This window comes from Ursus arctos, unplaced genomic scaffold (assembly GCF_023065955.2).
Source record: "Ursus arctos isolate Adak ecotype North America unplaced genomic scaffold, UrsArc2.0 scaffold_10, whole genome shotgun sequence".
NCBI classification, from domain to species: domain Eukaryota; kingdom Metazoa; phylum Chordata; class Mammalia; order Carnivora; family Ursidae; genus Ursus; species Ursus arctos.
Window position 1 is genome coordinate 42,465,467 of NW_026622764.1, and position 19,600 is coordinate 42,485,066.

At 36.1% G+C, this 19,600-nt stretch overlaps 1 non-coding gene and 1 pseudogene across 1 annotated transcript; one reads left to right on the forward strand and one right to left on the reverse strand.

Moving 5' to 3' along the window:
• Positions 1 to 8,944: 8,944 nt before the first annotated feature.
• LOC113251401 (peroxynitrite isomerase THAP4-like) lies at positions 8,945 to 17,204 on the forward strand (annotated as a pseudogene).
• Positions 17,205 to 18,748: 1,544 nt separating this feature from the next.
• Positions 18,749 to 18,954, reverse strand: LOC113251562 (small nucleolar RNA U3). Its single transcript, XR_003314540.2, has one exon. It is a non-coding gene; the product is annotated as a small nucleolar RNA U3 (small nucleolar RNA).
• Positions 18,955 to 19,600: the final 646 nt, after the last annotated feature.

Below are 19,600 nucleotides of genomic sequence, written 5' to 3' on the forward strand. Positions count from 1 at the left end.
TTTTTTAGATTTTATTTATTTATTTATTGGAGAGAGAGAGAGACAGAGACAGAGACAAAGCACGAGTGAGGTGGGGTGGGGGGGTTCAGGGGGAGACTCAGATTCCCCACTGAGCAGGGAGCCCAATGTGCAGCTCAATCCCAGAACCCTGAGATCATGAGCTGAGCCCAAGGCAGATGCTTAACTAACTGAGACACCCAGGCACCCCTGGATCTGATTTCAAAAGCAATGGCAAAAGAGCAAAAATAAACACATGGGACTCTATCAAACTAAAAAGCTTCTGCACAAGCAAAGGAAACAGCAAAATAAAAATGGAACTTACTGAATGGGATTAGGTATTTGCAAATCATATATCCAATAAAGGGTTAATACTGAAATTGTATAATGAACTCCTACAACTCAATGACAAAAAACCTAAACAATCTAAAAAATGGGCAGTGGATCTGAGTAGACATTTTCTCAAAGAAGACATACAGATGGTCAAAAAGTACATGGAAAAATTCTTAACATCACTGATCATCAGGGAAATGCAAATCAAAATCATAATGTGATATCATTTCACATATGTCAGAATGGCTAATATCAGAAAGACAAGAAATAACAAGTATTGATGAGGGTGTGGAGAAAAGGGAACCTTCAAGCACTGTTGGTGGGAATGTAAATTGGTGCAGCCACTATGGAAAGCAGTATAGAACTCCCCCAGAAAACTAAAAATAGAACTACCACATGATCTAATAATTCTACTTCTGGGTTTTTATCTCTAGAAATGAAAACAGTAATTTGAAAAGATATATTCACCCCTATGTTTTTTGCTGCTTTATTCACAGTAGCCAAGATATGGAAAGAACCAAAGTATCTGTCAATGGATGAATGGTGTTAGAAGACAGAGGAGGGTCAGCAAAGTATCCTCTGAAGAGAGAAGGCACTCTGAGTCTGAAAAACAAAACCACTCCATACCATTTACACAGAGTTTTATTCAGAATAACGTACTGACAGAGGGAGTAGGTGGACGGATGATCTAGGTGCTATTCTCCAGCCAGTCTGGACCTGAATCCACAGCTTTTATAGAGTGAAGGGGCATTGTGGTGAGGTCAGAGGATAATTATCTAAAGTGGCACCAGCTCTGTGCCAGAGGATCTCTACTAGTTATATAAAGTGACACCCTCTGTATGCCAGTCATCTCTACTAGTATCTAAGGTGGCACCTTTTGTGTGTCAGTCATCTCTACTAGTGGGCCTTCTGTGTGCTACTTTAGGGAAGATCAGAACAAGCCTTCTAGAATTCTGGTCATGGCATATATTAACTTCCAATGGGCTGGGAACATGGAGGGCCAAAGATGGAGTCAGTGTTGTCAGCACTCTTAAAAATGGAGAAAGAAGACATGGTACATATACTCAATGGAATACTACTCAGCCATAAAAAGAAGGATCTCTTGCCTTTTGCAACAACATGGAATTAGTCACAGAGAAAGACACATACCATATGATTTCACTTACATGTGGAATTTAAAAAACAAAACAAAACCAACTCACAGATGAAGACTGGGGGGGATGAGAGTAAGTGAAATGTGAGAACATGGTAAAAAAGTACAAACTTCCATTAATAAAATAAATAAGTCATGGAGATACAATGTACAGGTTGGTGACTATAGTCAATAATATTGTATTGAATATTATATAGCTTTATATGGGGAAATTAGAATTATTTGTGATGATTAATTGCAATAGAAACTTCACATTATGAAATACACAGAGAGAAAAAGAATATTTAAAAGGTGAAAAGAGGATGAATTAATGACCTGTGGAACAACTTCAAGTGGCCTATGATACTTATAATCAAAGTCTCTGAAAGATAAGAGGTATAAGTTGAAAAGATATTTGAGGCAATAATGACCAAAGATTTTCCATTCTTCATTAAACTATAGACCCCCTGATGCAAGCTCAACAAACCCCAAGCACAATAAACATGAAGAAAATTGCTACAAGTCATAATATAATGTTCAAAACCAGTGACAAAGAGAAATCTTAAACATAGCAGAGAACAAAGACACATTATGCATAGAGGAACAAAACTGGATGAGAGAAGTTATTTAACTGGAAACAGTGCAAGAGAGAAGAAAGAGAAGCAATATTTAAAAGTACAATTTTAAAAAAACTGTTAACAGCCAGTCTCTTCAACGAATGGTGTCGGGAAAACTGAACAGCAACATGCAAAATAATGAAATCGGACCACTTTCTTATACCATACACAAATAAATTCAAAATGGATTAAAGACCTAAATGTGAGACATGAAACTGTCAAAATCCTAGAGAAGAACACAGGTAATAACCTCTTTGACATCAGCCATACCTACTTCTTACTAGAAATGTCTCCTGAGACAAGAGCAACAAAGCAAAAATAAACTGTTGGGAACTCAACAAAATAAAAATCTTCACAGTAAAGGAAACAATCAACAAAACTAAAAGGCAACCTACTGAATGGCAGAAGATATTTGCTAATGATATATCTGATAAAGGATTAGTATCCAAAATATATAAAGAACTTATACAACACCCAAAAAACCAATAACCCAATTTAAAAAGGGAAGAATGTATTTAGAGACATGATATTGAATAGTGATTATGAGCAAAGACCCTGTAGCTAGCTAGAGTTTGAATCCAGTTAAGTCACGACCTTGGGTAATTTACCTAGCCCCCAGTGCCTCAGTCTCCTTATCTGTAAATTAGGAATAATAATCACAGTACCCCATATTCTACTCTCAGGATTAAAATGACTGCATATAAGTAAAGCACTTGAAACATTACTAGCATGTAATAAATGCCACAGAAGTGTTGCTATTGTTATTACCATTCATTTCTAAAATGTTTTTAAATATATATATTTAATATTTATTATAAATATAAAATATAAATATATAATAATATACTTATTTAAATATATATAATATATATATATACTACTTTGTTAAAAGGCAATATAAGCTGTTATATATCAGCAAAAAAATGGGCAGAAGACATGAATAGACATTTTTCCAAAGAATACATACAGATTGCCAACACATGAAAAAATACTCAACATTACTCATCATCAAGGAAATGCAAATCAAATTACAATGAGATATCACCTCACACTTGTTGTGATGAGCACCTGGTGTTGTATGGAAGTGTTGAATCACTAAATTGTACATCTGAATCTAATATTACACTGTATTTAACTAACTGGAATTAATATAATTAATAATTAATAAAAAATTTAAGTTAAATTTAAAATAAAATTTAAAAATGTAAAATCTGTCAACTTAGAATGTCTAACGAATTGTCCACATTATTATTGTTTTTAATTTCACCATTAGTTTATAAACATGCCAGTGTCATTAAAGATTCACAAATTCTAGATAGTACTGGTGGTTTTTTTAAGATTTTATTTATTTACTTGAGAAAGAGAGCGAGAAAGAGGGGAAAGCATGAGTTGGGGATGGGCAGAGGGAGAGAGAGAAGCAGACTTCCCACTGAGCAGGGAGCCCAACACAGGGCTCAATTCCAGGACCTTGGGATCATGAACTGAGCCAAAGGCAGACACTTTACTGACTGAACCACCCAGGTACCCCTAGAAAGTACTGTTTTTAACTATGCTCAGTTGATGGCAAAAAAATGGTATCTCACCTTAATTAAATAAAATTAACTAAATTTTAGATATGTAGAACATATTGCATTAAGACGTAGAACATTTTGCATATTGACCACTTATATTTTTCTTTTGTGACTTGTGAAAAGGAATTTTAGTACACAGAATTTATAAATGCAGGGAGGTATTAGAAAATATCTTTATATGGTGGAACCCCTAGTCACAGGGTTGAATTTGAGAAGCAGAATTCATTTTGGGAAGACCCTCAATTACAAAGTAGGGCCTTAAAAACATCAGGGTGTTTGGTAGACAGTTAAAAAAAAAAAAAAGTTAAGCAAAGAAGACAAAACAGAACTTTCTCCGTTGTCAAAATTCATATAAAAATTTTGTCTCAAAATAATGTACATATGTGATGTAATTAGTAAGGCAAAAGCCACATGTTAAGTAGTAAAAGACAATCAAAGATTTGGACTCATTTGGACACAGTATCTAGCACCGTGCTTGACATACACTAAATGCTCAATAAATGTTTGTTAAATGAATAAGTGAGTGACTGAATAAACCATGAAAAACAAATTTGCCTGACTATTCCTTCCCAGTAACAGCATTTGTTTTCTTAGGTTTTTTGTTTTGTTTTGTTTTGTTTTGTTTTGTTTTCCTGCGAAAATCCTTGTCATCTTATTTCTTATGTATCTTTTAAAATGTCAATCTCACAACCAGATGCTGACCAGGTGTCCTAGCATCTAGCACAGATCTGGACTATATTGAATATAACATAAATATTTTTTAAATGAACAAATGAAGGAAGGAAGAAAGAAATAAAGGAATAAAAGATGATAAAATGTTTCATATGCTAATGTTTACAACAAATTATCTATTCAACATTACTGATACAGAGACACTTTTATCACTTCAACAGCATTTTCTTCTAATTGGAAACAAGTTCTGGGATTTAGATGGTGTCTAAATTTGTGCATTTTGGATCAAATATAGTAGGGCTTTACAATAATGACTCCATAATCTAGAAAAAAAATGTAAATTTTTCTAGTCTCCAAACTTTTCCTGCATATCATTTTTAAAACTGCATGTCAAATTGTAACACTGTTTTACAAGTAAAACAACTTAGTTAATTGCTGATTTTTTTTAAAAAAGCAGTTTTTTTGGAGTCACCAGGATTTAAATAATTTATCCAAAAAACTGTCAACATATTCATTTCAATTTTTTTATTATGCTCAGTTAGCCAGCAAATAGTACATCATAAGTTTTTGTTGTAGTGTTCAATGATTCATTAGTTGCGTATAACACCCAGTGCTCAACCCAATACATACCCTCCTTAATACCCATAACCTGATCACCCCATCCTCCCACTCCCCTCCCTTCTGTAACCCTCAGTTTGTTTCCTGGAGCCCAGAGTCTCATAGTTTCTCTCCCTCTCTGATTTCTTCCCATTCAGTTTTCCCTCCATTCCCCTGTGGTCCTCTACCCTATTCCTTATGTTCCACATATAAGTGAAACCATATGATAATTGTCTTTCTCTGCTTAATTTATTTCACTTGGCATAATCCCCTCCAGTTCCAACCATGTCGATGTAAATGGTGGGTATTCATCCTTTCTGATGGCTGAGTAATATTCCATTGTATATATGGACCACATCTTCTTCATCCATTCACCTGTTGAAGGGCATCTTGGTTCCTTCCACAGCTTGGCTATTGTGGACATTGCTGCTATGAACACTGGGGTGCATATGTCCCTTCTTTTTACTACATCTGTATCTTTGGAGTAAATACCTAGTAGTGAAATTGCTGGGTCTTAGGGTAGCTCTATTTTTAACGTCTTGAGGAACCTCCATACTGCTGTACCAAAGTGGCTGATTAGCCGGTTGCATTCCCACCAAGAGTGTAAGAGGGTTTCCCTTTCTCCACAACCTTGCCAGCACTTGTTGTTTCCTGTCTTGTTAATTTTGGCCATTCTAGCTAGTGTAACATGGTATCTCATTGTGGTTTTGATTTGTATTTCCCCAATGGCTAGTGATGTTGAACATTTTTTCATATGTCTGTTAGCCATTTGAATGTCTTCTTTGGAGAAATGTCTGTTCATGTCTTCTGCCCATTTCTTGACGGGATTATTTGTTTTTTTGGGTGTTGAATTTGAGAAGTTCTTTATAGATTTTGGATTTCAGCCCTTTTTACAAAATGTCACTTGAAAATATCTTCCCCCATTCCATGGATTGCCTTTCAGTTTTGCTGACTGTTTCCTTTGCTGTGCAGCAGCTTTTTATTTTGATGAAGTCCCAAAAGTTCATTTTTGCTTTTGTTTCCCTTGCCTTCAGAGATGTGTCTTGAAAGAAGTTGCTGTGGCCAATGTCCAAAAGGTTACTGCCTATGTTCTTCTCTAGGATTTTGATGGATTCCTGTCTCTCGTTGAGGTCTTTCATCCATTTTGAGTTTATCTTTGTGTATGGTGTAAGAGAATGGTTAGTTTCATTCTGCATGTGGTTGCCCAGTTTTCCCAGCATCATTTATTGAAGAGACTGTCTTTTTTCCATCAGATGTTCTTTCCTGCTTTGTTGAAGATTAGTTGACCATAGAGTTGAGAGTCCATTTCTGGGGTCTCTATTCTGTTCCACTGATCTATGTGTCTGTTTTGTGCCCATGCCATACTGTCTTGATGACTACGGCTTTGTAATATAGCTTGAAGTCAGGCATTGTGATGCCCCCAGCTTTGGTTTTCTTTTTCAACGTCCCCCTGGCAATTCAGGGTCTTTTCTGGTTCCATACAAATTTTAGGATTGTTTGTTCCAGCTCTGTGAAAAATGTCAATGTTCAGGGTCTATCTAACAAGACGAGCTAACAATTGTAAACATCTATGCCCCCAACATGGGAGCAGCCAATTATATAAACCAATTAATAAACAAAATAAAGAAACATACAGAAAGTAATACATTAATAGTAGGAGAACTCCACACTTCACTCACAACAATGGACAGACCACCTAAGCAGAAGATCAAGAAAGAAACAAGAACTTTGAATGACACATTGGACCAGATGGACTTTGTAGATATATACAAAACATTCTATCCTAAAACAACAAAATATTCATTCTTCTTGAGTGCACATGGAACTTTCTCCAGAATAGACCACACACTGGGTCACAAATCAGGTCTCAACCGATACCAAAAGATTGAGATTATCCCCTGAATATTTTCAGACCACAATGCTGTGAAACTGGAACTCAACCACAAGAAGAAATTTGGAAGGAACTCAAACACTTGAAAGTTGAAGAGCATATTTCTAAAGAATGATTGGGTCAACCAGGAAATTAAAGAATTTAAACAATTCATGGAAACTAATGAGAATGAAAACACATCGGTCCAAAACCTACAGGATACTGCAAATGCAGTCCTAAGAGGGAATTACATAGCCATCAAACCTCTCTCAAAAAATTAGAAAAATCCCAAATGCACAAGCTAACCTTACACCTAAAGGACCTGGAGAAAGAACATAAAATAAGACCTAAACCAAGCAGGAGAAAAGAAATAATAAAGATTTGATCAGAAATCAATGAAAGAGAAACTAGAAGAACAGCAGAACTGATCAACGAAACTAGAAGCTGGTTCCTTGAAAGAATTAATAAGCTGGCCAGACTTATTCAAAAGAAAAGGGAAAGGATCCAAATTAACAAAATCATGAATGAAAGGGGAGAGAACACAACTAACACCAAGGAAATAGAAACAATTATTAGAAATTATTACCAGCAACTATATGCCAACAAATTAATCAACGTAGGAGAAATGGACACATTCCTGAGAACTTATAAACTACCAAGACTGAAACAGGAAGAAATAGACAATCTGAACAGACCAATAACCAGCAAGGAAATTGAAGCAGTAATCAAAAACCTCCCCAAAAACAAGAGTCCAGGGCCAGAGGGCTTCCCAGGGGAATTCTACCAAATATTTAAGGAAGAAATAATACCTATTCTACTGAAGCTGTTTCAAAAAAATAGAAATAGAAGGAAAACTCAAACTTGTTCTATGAGGCCAGCATTACCCTGATCCCAAAACCAGGAAACACCACATCAAAAAGGAGAATTACAGACCAATATCCCTGATGAACATGGATGCCAAAATACTCAACAAGATTCTACCCAATAGGATCCACCAGTACATTAAAAGGATTATTCACCACAACCAGGTGGAATTTATTCCTGGGATGCAAGGGTGATTTAACATTCACAAATCAACATGATAGAGTACATCAGTAAAAGAAAAGACAAGAATCATATAATCCTCTTGATGCAGAAAAGGCATTTGACAAAATACAGCACCCTTTCATGATTAAAACTCTTCAAAGTACAGGGATAGAGGGAACATACCTCAATATCATAAAAGCCATCTGTGAAAAGCCCACAGTGAGCATCATTCTCAATGGTGAAAAACTGAGAGCTTTTCCCTTAAGGTCAGGAACACGACAGGGATGCCCACTCTAGCCACTATTGTTCAACATAGTACTAGAAGTCCTAGCCTCAGCACTCGGACAACAAAAAGAAATAAAAGGCATTCAAATTGGCAAAGACAAAGTTAAACTCTCTCTCTTTGCAGATGACATGATACTTTATGGGGAAAACCCAAAAGATTCCACCCCCAAGTTACTAGAACTCATACAGCAATTCATCAACATGGCAAGATATAACATCAATGCACAGAAATCAGTTGCATTTCTATACACTAACAATGTAACTGAAGAAAGAGAAATTAAGGAATCAATTCCATTTACAACAGCTCCAAAAACCGTAAGATACCTAGGAATAAACCTAACTATACTATAGAAAAGAGGTAAAGGATCTATGCTATAGAAACTATAGAACACTTATGAAAGAAAACTGAGGAAGACACAAAGAGATGGAAAAACATTCCATCCTCATGGATTGTAAGAATAAACACTGTTAAATGTCTATGCTGCCCAGAGCAATTCACACTTTCAATGTTTATTTTATTTTTTTATTGGCAATTGTTACTTTTGCTCCAGAATTAAAATACAGGTCTGATTCCAAAGGCCTTATTTTTTTCCTGCCACAATCTTACAGGGTCTTCCTTCCATGAGTGCCACTGAGCATCTGAAACAGCAATATAATACATGTCTCAAGAACTTTTGAATTTCACTATAATTTTTAGGTTGAACTTTATAGTGAAAAGTTTTTTCAAGAGAAGCACAGTCATTCGAAAATAGTTGTATCTGCTCCCATATGATAGGCCTTACAAATACTGTCAAGGGTTCTGCTGAATCCTAAGTGACAGAAAATAGTAATAGAAAAAAGATACATGGCGTTGCATGGTGAGGGATGGTAGTGGGAGCTACAGTAGTAGTGAGAGCACAGCATAACAGAAAGAGATGTTGAATCACTATGTTGTATACCTGAAACTCATGGAATATCGCGTGTCAACTATACTCAAATTAAAAAAAAAAATTAAACAGATTTTTAAAAATGAAGAAACAGTAGAGATAAACATGGTATGTTTCTTAAAAAAGAATATTCTTACTTGTATATTGAATTTAACTTATCTCTATTTTAAATTGGACTGTTTATTGTCTTTTAAAATCATTTTTATTTTCATAATTCCCAATATGATGTTCACTTTGTTTCCCAGTATTTTCTTTAAAACGCTGGGACATTCTTAGATGTAAAATATATGATTTAAATATTTTGACTTCTACTTTATTCAAATAGCATTTATTCCATAGAAAGCACTTTCTAAAGTCCATTTTTTCCTGTTTATTAACTCTAAGTGGCCACAGCATTTTACAACTGTAGTTTTGATAAAGATAATTTCACTTTCTCTGCTTTAAAAAAAAATCACAGATATGTATTGGTGCCATGAGAGGGAACAATGAACAATGCATCTTTAATTATTCATAAATATTACTTTTAAGGAAAATAATGCATTTTAATCTATTACATAAGCTTTAACTTCTATCACTTTTTTATTTCTTTACTCATTGCTTAAAACCTGTTTCAAAGCACTAAAATCTTACTGCAATTTTTAAAAATTAGCAGCATTCTTAATCATCACTTACTTTTACTAATTACTGAATGCACTGCTTTTATAAAGAATAATTCAACATAAGATTTTCCAAGTTTCCAGTTTGAAAGTCAAAAAATTTCTGAATTCATATAGGTAGTAGACCATTCAAACAGTGTAAAAGAATATATCTTGCTCTTCAATCTTGATGGCATTTTATAATTGTCTTGTGGCTTCTAAATGGAGGCATAAGAAAGGGAAATAAAAACTATCTGTCAAATGTATGAAGAATTGTTAGAAGTTGTTTTGTTAAAGGCCAATATAAATGTCTAGGACTTGGTCAATAAAACTGCTTTAAGTTTTATATTAGTCAGAAATTCTTTAGCTATACTACTACCATTTTAAATGAATACTTACTTAAAAGAGCCGCAGACAGTTTTACTTTTTCTGTGCATTAAAGATGCTTTTGTATCCAATCTTGAGGTATATATTTTTAAAGATTTTATTTATTATTAATTAACAAAAAATTAAATTAAATTTAAATTAAAAATTAATAAAAATTATTAATTAATTAAAGATTATCATTTGACCGAGAGAGAGAGAGAGAGAGAGCACGAGGAGGGGGAGCAGCAGAGGGAGAAGGAGAAGCAGACTCCCCACTGAGCAGGAAGCCCAACACAGGGCTCAATCCCAGGACTCTGGGAGTATGACCTGAGCCAAAGGCAGATGCTTAACTGACTGAGCCACCCAGATGCCCCCAATCTTGAGGTATATTTATGTTAAAAATGTGAACATCTATTTTTTTCTCATTTCACTTATGTTTAAAAAAAAAAAAAAAAGCCTGGTAAATCTCATCAGACAACATTTCAGAAAAATTCATCGGCATCTATTTCCTAAGTAAGGGCTGAAGTACTGGCACAAATCTTGGTCATCTCCACAGTACTTACCCACCTTGTCCAAATCACCTGTGCAGATTCACACCATGAGGTTTGGAAGGGCCAAAGCAAATGGACAGATTGTAGGTCATTTAGTTAACTTGTATATGTGTATCTGCAAGCTTCTGAGCACTCAGCTATTTCTGGGTCATTATCACTTTGTCTGGAGGCATTTTTCTTGGCCAGAAGTGACTAAACTACATATTGTCATCTTTAATGAACTTGTTGTTAGTCATTCACCACCCCTTTTTCACTTGCCATTTATGTTACCAGAACAAGTATGCTTTGTAAGCCTCATCCAAATTTTATTTTTGGAAGTGCTTTAAAAAGGAAAATTCTTGGCTGAAGAGTCATTGGAGTAAAGATATATTTTAATCTTTTCATGTGGGAATGTCTATATTGGACTCTCTAAGCTTTTAAGATGAGATCACTGAAATTTCAAATAATCTAGCATTCTAAATGCCTATATGGCTTAAAATAGATGCTTGCAAGGAAAACAGAGGTGAGATATATAAATGCTGGCTAAAATATAGATAAGAAAAGCTTTCATAAGGAAACAGCTTGTCCTGAAAATTTTAAGGTTTGATTATTCACTGTCTCATCTCATGCTTCATTGCTGTAAATGTTTGTATTTTCTATCTCTAGCATTTTTCACCAACACTGGTTTTCAAATAAGATTACTTTTGAAGACTTTATATTGTTAATTCGTTTATAGCCAACTCTAATAAATATAAATTCAAAGTTATGAGCACAATGTGGTGGTGAAGAAGGCTGTGGTATCTGAGAGGTTGGTTTTTCTTGGACTCCATCACATGCTAACTTTATGGCGTAGAGTGACTTGCTTAGTTCCTCTGTACCTCCATGGCTTCATTTCATTTTATTTTTTTAAAGCTTTTATTTAAATTCCAGTTAGTTAACATACACTGTAATATTAGTGTCAGGTATAGATTCATCACTTACATACAACACCCAGTGCTCATCAAAAGTGCCCTCCTTAATCCCCATTGCCCATTTAACCCATTCCTACCCCCATCCCCCACCCAACTCCCCTCCAGAAACCCTCAGTTTATGTTCTATAGTTAAAAGTCTCTTTTATGGTTTGCCCCTCTCTTTCTCCCCACCATGTTCATCTGACATGCTTCTCAAACATATGAGTGAACCCATGGTATTTGTCCTTCTCTGACTTATTTCGCTTAGCATAATACTCTCTAGCTCCATCCATGTTGTCGCAAATAGCAAGATTTCATTCTTTTTATGGCTTAGTAATATTCCGTTGTGTATATATACACACCATCTCTTCTTTATCCATTCATCAGTTGATGGACAGTTGGGCTGCTTCCATAATTTGGTCATTGTAGATAATGTTGCTACAAACATCCAGGTGCATGTGGCCCTTTGAATAAGTATTTTTGTATCCTTTGGGTAAATACCTCATATTGCAGTTGCTGGATCTTAGGGTAATTCTACTTTCAACTTTTTGAGGAAACTCCATACTGATTTCCAGAGCAGCTGCACCAGTTTGCATTCCCACAAACAGCGCAGGAGAGTTCCCCTTTCTCCACAACCTGCCCTACACCTGTTGTTTCTTGTGTTGTTAATTTTAGCCATTCTGAGAGGTGTGAAGTGATATCTCATCATAGTTTTGATTTGTATTTCCTTGATGATAAGTGATGTTAAGCATCTTTCATGAGTCTGTTGGCCATCTGTATGTACTCTTTGGAAAAATGTCTATTCATGTTTTTTGCCCATTTTTTAATTGGGTTATTGTTTTTTTTGGGTGTTGAGTTTGATAAGTTCTTTATGTATTTTGTATACTAACCCTTTTTAGATATGTCATCTGCAAATATCTTCTCCTATTCCAAAGGTTGTCTCTTAGTTTTGTTGATTTATTCCTTCTCTGTGCAGAAGCTTTTTATCTGGATGAAGTCCCAATAGTTCAATTTTGCTTTGTTTCCCTTGCCTCAGAAGACATATCTAGTAAGAAGTTGCTACAGCCTATGTCAAAGAGATTACTGACTAAGCATGGCTTCATTTCCAAACTGCAATAATAGTAACCTAAAACAGAGGCTGTTTTGGAGCACCTGGGAGCTCTGTGTCAGGCTCTGGGCTCAGTGTGGGGTTTACTTGAGATTCTCTCTTCCTAGGCTCCTCCTCAATCTCTCTCTCAAATAAAAAATTAACCTTAAAAAAATAGGCTGTTTTGAGGTTAAATGACATAACGCTATGCTTTGCAAGAGTAAACATTCAAATATCATTATTACTAATAGTATTGCAAATAACTTCAGTTGTTCTCTGCCTCTGCTCTTGTCTGCCTACAATCTGTGCTTCCCACAGCAGCAGGAGGAATATGTTTAAAAATTAAAACAAAATAATGTCACCATTGAACTCTTCAGGAGCTTCCTATACGTTTAGAATAAATTTCAAACCCCTTACCAAGACTTAAAAGGTCATGGTGATCTGTCCCCAGACTGCTTTTCTAGACCTGTCTCCCAATGTTTAGTGCCCTGGCCACAACGGCCTTCTTGCTTCTCTGAGCACACCAGAGTCTTCTTGACATAGCACTTTGCATGAGCGTTTCTCTTTTCTTAAAGCACAGGATGAGTGCATGCTTCATACTTTATTTTCCTTTAGGCCTCAGCTCTGGTGTTAGCAAAATTTTCTTTAACCATCATATTGCTCTGGGTCCTTTCTTTATAGAATTCAACAATAGCTAAAATTACCTTATTTATCCATTTACTATTTGTTCTCTCTCTCAGTAGGCTAAAGGTTCACAGGTATAGGGACATTTTCTGTCTTATTTTCTACTATCTCCAAAGCCACAACTGTACTTGATAAATATTTGCTTAATGACTATATAATTATAGGCTGGTTCAAAGGTGATGCAATTTATGATAATTTAGCCAAAACCCACATTAGAGTAAAAATCTCTATGGCAGGAGGAGATGGTTTTTAGGTTAGGAGTGTTTTATTTTATTTAAATTTTACAATCTCTTTCTATCAGGGCTATGCAAACCATGGGAGGTTTGTGACTTGATTTTTTAAGCCAATTATGATCATGTAAGTCTCAAAAACCAAGTTCCAAGTCAAGAATTACGTGAATATACATGAAGGCTTCAAGATGACAGAATTTTTATGAAGAATAGCCTAGATACCATCCAAAAGACCTGACTTCTGACAAGTTTTCCTAAACAAAACTTTCCTCTCCTATATTCTTCTCACCCAGAATCCATACTCACTGAACTCAGGATTTTGCAGATTTGCTGTTCCTTCCTCTTATTTTTTCTAATCTTTAACAATACCTTTATCAATTATGATATTACATGAAACAAGGACACATTAAAAATTGGAAAACATGAGGAAAGATTAGTAGGGGGATTATTTCCTAAAGAGATGTGGGCAGGAGGGCTGGTGCAAATGCTGTTGTTATTAACTGTTCGGAGCCTTCACAACTCCTTGATCTTAGAGTAACCAAAATTCAGAGTTAAGTGCCTGAGGAGGGTAGCCAGACTACAGATGGCTTGAGGGCAATTCAGCCAACTGGTTGCACACCAGCAAGCAGGGAGCCAGGCAATCAACAGCCCATCTCACTTCTCCCAACCTGCAGATATCTCCTGCTGGTGCCTCCCATTGGCCCACAGAGGCAGTCCATATGAGTAATCCATCCCTGCCCTCTTACAACAGGGAGGATACAGATAAGGGAGAGTAGACTTGAAGTTATGAAGAGAAGATGGGCAGCACCTCTTCCATTCTGTCCTCTCTATATAGTTTGTGACCTACCGCTAACAAATTTGAAAGGATTAAACCTAAACCTGGCAACTTTGCTACAGAAGTCCTTCCTGAGACCTCTGTGTGCTCTGAATGCTACACATGGCCTGTACTTCCACTCCTCAGACTGTCAGTGTTTCCTCCTCACAGTTTTGTCCTTTCTGCCAGAACACACGTTAACCTCAATCCAGAGAGAATGAAGCAGCAAGAAGGGCAGTACACCTTAAAGGGCCTCTATATTTTCCCTTCCAAATTCTTCAAGGAAGTAATCTACTCCTCTCGCTCCTATTGTGTTATCATCTCCCCTCTCCTTTAATCTGACATACCAACACATTCCCACTAAATTTTCAAACATCCACTACAATTATTTTAAGTTCAGCCTACCTCTAAACAAATCACATCATCTTTCTTCAATCTTCCATCCTTTTTCCTCTGTCTCCAAAGTCACTGTCATCTGCAAGGTTCCGTTCTTTGCTATCTTTCTACATGCTATTTTAATTTTATCTTAACTCTAAACAGTTTTAGGTTTTCTTACCCTCTCTATTATAATCCCTAATTTATTTAATTCCAAGACTTTAAATACTTTTATTTATCATCTTGCACATTGGCAATGCCTCCATTTTTACCCAATTAAATAATTATTTCCTCCCACTTGATCCACTTTCAAGCCTGTTTTACTTATCTTGGCTATACTTTGGCTATCCTTCTAATATCATGGGAGAAAAAAATAATCATCTCATTATTTATTCTACCAAATCAGTTGGTAGATAAGTCCTTCTACATTTTCTTTTGTACTACCTCTACTATCAACTTATCATCACCCTATTAGAGTTAAGCCTTAATATTCCTTGAGTAGACTGCTGAGGCTATCACATGTATTTCCTTCCCTTCAAAGTCTTCCCCAACCAAACCACCCTTCTCAGCATGGGCCAGAATCATCTTATAAAATCACAGAACTTATAAGGTAATTCCCCCCAGGAGAAATTTTCAATGGAGCTTCCACTGCATTCTGAATAAGAAACTCCACCCCTAATGTATGTAAGCAATTTCCCAGAGAGTCACTAATCATCTAGTTAATGTTTTTTTTTTATTTGACATTAAAAATTCCAAAGAATAAAACTTAATTTATCAGTTAAAATGCAAATATTATAAAAATTTTACTAAGTCACTGATAAAAAAAATCCTTTTGAAATGATTTAGCCTGATATTTTAGTTGTCTTCATGACTCACTTTCTGAATTTTTGCTAAATGTGGAGGAGGGAGGAAAGCACTGAAATTTACATGGCTTTATGACAATTTCCAATTAAAATATTTTCACTCTTGTTGGTAATTAATTTTATCTTTTTTTTTTAATTCCACATCTATTTAAGTTCATGCAAGATGCAGCCTTCAAACTAAACCGAGGATTTTAACTATAGAATTAGGTCTTACTTTTTTTGTATTATGGATGATGTTGATTAAAAGGGTAATAGGAAATCACTATAATTTTGATATTAATTATATATAATAAAAGTATCCTTATAAGAGCTTTATAAAAAAGAATCTAGGTACTCCATGCAGAATTAATTGTACTTCTAGAAAAAAATTTTAAATTATTTCAAAATGAAACATGAGAGTACAACAACAGTAAAATGTAGTGGGATATTATATGAAAAGACATTTGAAACAATCTATGTTAAGGGGAAGGGACTGAACATCACACCCAGGGCAGCCCAGGAGGTCACCAGTCAGGAGAAGGCACAACAGTCTCTAGAAGGAACTGCAGGAGACTAACCACCACAGAGGCAGGCAGGCAAGGAGAAGCAAATGCACCTTCTGTAGATGCTGGCAGTGAGAACATCACCTCCCCGGAAGGGGGCCCAGTAGATTAGAGTGTATTTCTACCGGTGACTTTACCTGCCCCAGGACCTGGGGCATACAAATTTATTAGCTCACTTCATTCTCCAAGCACACTCAAAGCCTGTCGACTGAAAGACACAGAGGCTGCAGCAGGACTAGCCTAGGGTGTGACTAGGTCTTGGCTCAGAGCCCCCTGAGTTGCTGCTCACCGCAATGCCCCAGAAGCCCTCCAAGAGTCCCTCTGCCCCTCTCCCCTCTGCCAGATGCCACCCTAAAACCAGCCATAGAAACTTTGCAGAATGAGCAGAGCAATGGCCAGTTCTATGTCTACCACCAAGATCAGCACTGCATACTCATCAACTTGCCGCACTCTTCCTGCTTCTTCCAACAGAACAAGAGCCAGGTGTGCTGCCTGCAAGAGCAGGTGGAGAGTGATGAGCTGAAGACCATGTGGTAGAGGATCAGCCAATCTAACAGCCAGGTGCACAAGCTTCATGAGAAACTGGAGTCACTTAAGTGAGTACCTACCTGAGCAGCCTACTGCCCTCAGCTGCAAACCTCCCAAGATGAACCCAATGGTGGAACAACCATCCTGGATGCTGAGTATCTGGATGCCAGATCCACCAGGACTTACCTGATGCTACGACATTCTAGTACCTAGAAGAGGTACTCATCTCCCATGTGGGCCAGTCCATGTAGAAATTCTGGTTTAACACCTTCCACCCTGACACATAAATCATGCATAAGGAGTAAAGCTTCATCCACCTGAAGACTGACACCAACAAGGTGACCTTAGCACCCAGAATACAGGTATTGTAGAGGTGGAAGGCAAAGTGAACCAGCAAGAGCTGTGCATGGTGTCCCACTCCTCACCAGGCTGTTCTTGCCAAGGAGCCTCTTGTGGGTCCGATTACCTGAAAATTCAGGCTGAAGGCAAACTTGAACAGACTGTCTCCATGGCAACCACTTCCCAGCCCATGACTCAGCATTTTCATATTACCTATAAGAAGGTGACATCCTGATTGCAGAGTAAACTTTTGTCCTGGGTGGGGCCTGGCCACCTGTGTGTCATGACACTTCAGTTTCTCAATATATGCCCCACAGTAGGTGTGGGCGTGACCACAGTTCCCCATGGGTTCAGGAGTGTTGCCACTTGTACCTGAAAAGGTATAGAAAATTTTAAAAATTAAAAAAAAAAGTAAGAAGGGACTCCACACAAATAATTTAGATGATTTTTATTATTAAAATGAAATTGATAATGTATAAAACTAATTACTACACGCTTATTACTACAAATATTATTTTAAGTTTCTAACCATGATTTAATACTGCTATACCGGTCTTGAAGCAAGAACTTGGCTAATTGCCATGTTCATTAGCATTTCTGAATAAAATCCTTGAAAAACTAAACCTTTTCACTTTCACATAATTGTTCTTAGAATTATTTTATGAATCAAAAACATATACTAATTCAATCCAGGATCATGATATTAAATTATATTTTACAGCAACTGTAAGATCAGAATAACACTAACATACTTTGAACTAGGTGCATTGTCATCAAGACATAATGCAAATCATCTTGAAAAATAGTCTGTTTAATGTAAAGATAATACAAAAATGAAGCAATTATTAATCTGAAATAGTATTCAGATATGAATGTCTAAAAGTATCTGGGGAGGACTAAAATACCTGATGCATTAATTACTAGGAAATATATTTTTACCTTCTTATTATTTTGTTACCTGATCCTTCAGCCTACTTCTAGAGCATGCTCCATTAGCTAATTAGACTAGTTGAAATAAAAGACTAACTATGATCCTGATTAAAAACATTCAAAAAGGTTTTTAATTTTTAAAAAATATGAAGTTAAAAATTAGCCATGTTCAGCCAGCTGACAAGAACTGAATGTCAATTGGTCAAAACCTATTGCCAAGTATATATTTTTTGCAGTTTTTGGAGTGTTAATACTAGGTTTTAGTGTGTTATTAACTTCCAAGCTCAACAATAAGCACTCATCAGTATTCTCCTAACCTTTTTAGAATGAATTGTGTAGGACTTACTGTGAATTCCAGTGTCAATGTGACCATCCAGTAACAGTGGTCACATTTCAACAAGATGGTCTTTCCCATATAACAATATAATATATCAGTGGCAACAGTGCTTTAAGTCTTTAGAGCATTTTCAAATCCTTTATTTCCTTTTTCTAATAAATGAATTTGTGAAATAGGGAGATCAGATATTTTTCTTTCAACTAAATAAAGGAAGAAAATAATTTATAAGAAATTTAACTGGCTTACTAAAATGCATACAGATATATAGAATACAAAACCAGAAGGCTAGGCTCCTTGACATCGTATGTTTTTTGCAATGAGCAACAAAACCTGACGGGCAGGGGGCACATTCTCTCAAAATACATTTTATCATCATTATTATCTCCAGAAACTGCTCCACTGACAGGCTCAAGACAACCCCCATTTTTATTTCTGTTAGCATGGCAATACCTAACTAATAGCTAGCTCATCTTTCCATTGTTTCTTTTTTTCTTTTCTTTTTTTCAACAGAAACCACTCAGATTGTGTCCTCTCCTCTTACTTCCCCAAAGGAAGAAAAGAACACTCATCAATGGCAATAGGCAATTGTGGAAGCAACACCTAAAGGCAGCTTCATGCTCAGGAGAGAACACTGAGCCTCCTCCTTATGGTCCTTTCTTTCAAAAAGATATCTTTCAAAGATATCTGAACAGCATGGCCTGACCTCTCTAACAGTCCATCCACAGCATTTCAGTGATACCACCTTTCCTACAAGGGACTCTACCCAGATCCTTCTGTTTCTCTGATATGGTGGTTACAGCAACTCTAATATGTTCATCGAGAACCTAGGAAATTCTTGATTGCCCAGCAAATGGTCGTATTAGCTCACATAAGTAAGATGATTGCTGATAATACTGATTAGAGATTTAGGGTCAATAACCTCTCCTTGCCTCCCTACTTTATCTGTTAATAAATATGTCTTAAAGAACACCACTATGTGAAAGGTTAAAAAACAAGCTGTTCATAAGCTCAATCAAAAAGGACACAGATACTCGCCTACCCCAAGAAACAAGAAAAAGTTCAAATAAACAATCTGACCTTACACCTAAGGAACTACAAAAAGAAGAACAAACAAAACCCAAGATGAGCAGGAGGAAGGAAATAATAAAGATCAGAGCAGAAATAAATGACATGGATAATTAAAAAACAGAAAAAATCAATGAAATCAAGAACTGATTCTTTGAAAAGATAAAACATAAATGCTTAGCCAGACACATCAAGAAAAAAAGAGAAAGCTCAAGTAAATAAAGTCAGAAGTGAAAGAGAACTAACAACTGTCACCACAGAAATATAAAGAATTATAAGAGAACACTACAAAAAAATTA